This window comes from Lipotes vexillifer, unplaced genomic scaffold, assembly GCF_000442215.2.
Source record: "Lipotes vexillifer unplaced genomic scaffold, Lipotes_vexillifer_v1.1 scaffold447, whole genome shotgun sequence".
Lineage (NCBI taxonomy): Eukaryota > Metazoa > Chordata > Mammalia > Artiodactyla > Lipotidae > Lipotes > Lipotes vexillifer.
The window spans coordinates 1,132,584-1,135,631 of NW_006786302.1; positions in this window are offsets into that span (position 1 = coordinate 1,132,584).

Genomic DNA, 3,048 nt, shown 5'->3' on the forward strand with positions numbered 1-3,048 from the left:
GAGGTGGTGGTGGCGGTGGTGCTGGCCGGGCGGCTGCGGCTTCGCATCCGAGGCGCCGCCGGCCGCGGGGCCATTCAGCGTCTCCATGGCCGGGGCCGGGGCCGGGGCCGGGGCCGGGGCCCGGGCCGCGAGCAGCAGCTCAGGCGGCGGATGCTCCGGGCGGCGGCGGCGTGCAGCCTCCCCGCGCGCCCGCTCATCACTGTCCGCCAGCCCCGCCCGGTGTGCGCCTCGCACTCCCGCGCCGCCACCGTCCCCCGCACCCCGGCCTCGAGGATCCCCGCGGGGCTCGCGGCCTCCGTCTCCCGGTTCTCCTCCGGCTGAGGTCACCCGCGCTCGCGTTCTCCGGGCGCGGCGGCGCGGCGGCTCCCAGCCGCTCGCATCCTCTGCGCGCGGCGCGCCAGGCTCGCACCCCCGCCCTAGTCCAGCGGCAGCGGCGCTGGCGGCGCGCTCTCCGCTCCCGCGCCTCGCTCCCCGCCCAGCCCGCGCCTCGCTCCCCGCCCAGCCCGCTCCCCGCAGCACCGCCCGCTCGGGCCCGCGCCCCCCTCCCAGTGCGGGCCCGCCGCCCGGTGCGCATGTCCCACCTCCCGCCAGCCGGCGCCGCGATGGGGGCGGGGCTGCGCTCCCGGACTGCGCGCCGGCTGTGGTCCCCGGCCCTCTCAGCCCTGGGACCCTCGTGCTTTTGCAGGCCGGGGAGGCAGTACGGGAGCTGGGGAAGGAGGGGAAAGGGGCAGAGGTGAACTGGGGGGGCGGGCGCTGTCCCCCGGGGTGGCGGGAAGCTGGAGGTCCGGGAGGGTGCCTGGGCCCCTCTGCGGGATGCACTCTCGGGGCGCCGGCGTCCCCTCAGCGGAACAACGCCGCCCCCACAGGCCCCTCATCCCGGCCGGCCTCCCACGGCCCGTTAGTTCCGCCCCGCCGTCCTCTCCCTCAGGGCCGAAGTCTCCACCCTCCTTTAAGGAGTGCTGGGACCCGACGCAGCTACCTATCGGGTCCAAAGGCGCACGGGGCTCCAGGGTTGGCACCCCAGTGGCCTCTGGAGCTCAGAGGAGGAGCCGCTGTCGGAGGAGGAGCATCTCGCCAAGTTTGGCGTCAGAAAGGGAACTCACATTTAGTGTCGGCTGCGAGCCAGGCCCTGTTACACACTCCAGCAACTCGGGCAGCGCCATTGTTTCGTTTCATCCTAACAAACCCGACTACGAATTACTTCTGTCTTCCTGAAGGATGAGGACATGGGTGCGGGAGGTGAAGTCAGTGCCGCAGCCAGTGCACGCTGGTTGGGACTCATACCCGAGTCTGTGCAGTGTTCAGTCCTACATGCTGTCCCCTCGGAGAACCCGGAGCTTGAGCGCCGCTTCGACCACCGGAGATTCTAGCCCGGCTCACTGACCTTTTCAAGCCTCTGTATAATTAGAAAATACCTCCACCTGAGTGTGGGGCGTGACTCAGCAAGTAAGCTGTAACGTGCTGTTCTGTATCACTGAGTGCAGCTTTTGCCCCAGGTGTTGGTTTGTAATAGAAAAGAACCTTCGTGTCCTATTACAAATTAATCACTAAAGGGATGTTGCCTATAAGCTTAAATTATACATATGACCCGCCCATCTCTGGGAACCCCACCTCCCAGGGAATGAGCTTTAAGCTAAAACACCTTTGTTAAGCTCACAGGAAACCTCCTGACCAGGCCCACCTGTGAATGGCTGCAGGAAGGAAGAAATTAACACATTCGCCTCCGATTTTGGCCAGAAACACGACTCTATCTCCTTCCCCTTTCAGTATAAAAGAATCCTGAATTCTAACTTGGAGAAGATGGCTTTTTGGGACATTAGGCCACCATCTCCTGGCCTGCTGGCTTTTTTTTTTTTAAGATTTATTTATTTATTTTTATTTTGGGGGGCTGTGTTGGGTCTTCGTCGCTGTGCGTGGGCTTTCTCTAGTTGCGGCGTGCAGGGACTACTATTCGTTGTGGTGCACGGGCTTCTCATTGTGGTGGCTTCTCTTGTTGCAGAGCACGGTTTCTAGGCGCACAGGCTTCAATAGTTGTGGCTCGCGGGCTCTAGAGCGCAGGCTCAGTAGTTGTGGCACATGGGCTTAGCTGCTCCGAGGCATGTGGGATCTTCCCGGCTCAGGGCTCGAACCTGTGTCCCCTGCATTGTGGCCTGCTGGCTTTCTGAATAAAGTCGCTACTCCTTGCCCCAACAGCTCACCTCTGGATTTATTGGCCGGTTGTGCAGCGAGCAGTACAAACTTGGACTCAGTAACAGGATGGTGGGCAATACTCAAAGGAATAAGGGCCAGCCTGCCGTCTAGACTTGGCTTTGCTGGGAGGCAAAGGCGGGCAGTGCTTACAAGTTGCTGGGGTCGGCACGGACCCTGACCCCGGAAGGATGGGCTGGTCTAGTAGGTGAGTACCCAGGTAGGTGGGACATCATCCTCGAGGCTGGGGGAGCCTTTGGAGGATGCTGAGCATGACTGATCTCTACTTAGGAGGATCCCACTGGCCACAGCAGCAAGGAGAAGGAGGCAGGTGACAGGGAGCAGTTAGCAGCTGCGGCCAAAAGCACAGATGAAGGCAGTGGTAGTAGGAATAGAGAAAAGGGGACAGATTTTTGAAGATAAAAGGAAAAATAGAACCTATAAGGGAAAAGAATCTGAAAAAGAATATATCTATATGTATAACTGAATCACTGTGCTGTACACCTGAAACTAACACAATATGGTAAATCAACTATACTCCAATAAAAATATATGTACATAAAAAATAAATAAAATGTTTTAAAAAAAGGGAAAACATAGACTCCAAAGTCTGTGATCTTAACCTTAAATCACCCTACTTAGCCACCTCCTTCAAAAAGTGTGGGGGCTTCCCTGGTGGCGCAGTGGTTGAGGGTCTGCCTGCCGATGCAGGGAGCACGGGTTCGTGCCCCGGTCCGGGAAGATCCCACATGCCGTGGAGCGGCTGGGCCCGTGGGCCATGGCCGCTGAGCCTGCGCGTCCGGAGCCTGTGCTCCACGACGGGAGAGGCCACGGCAGTGAGAGGCCCGCGTACCAAAAAAA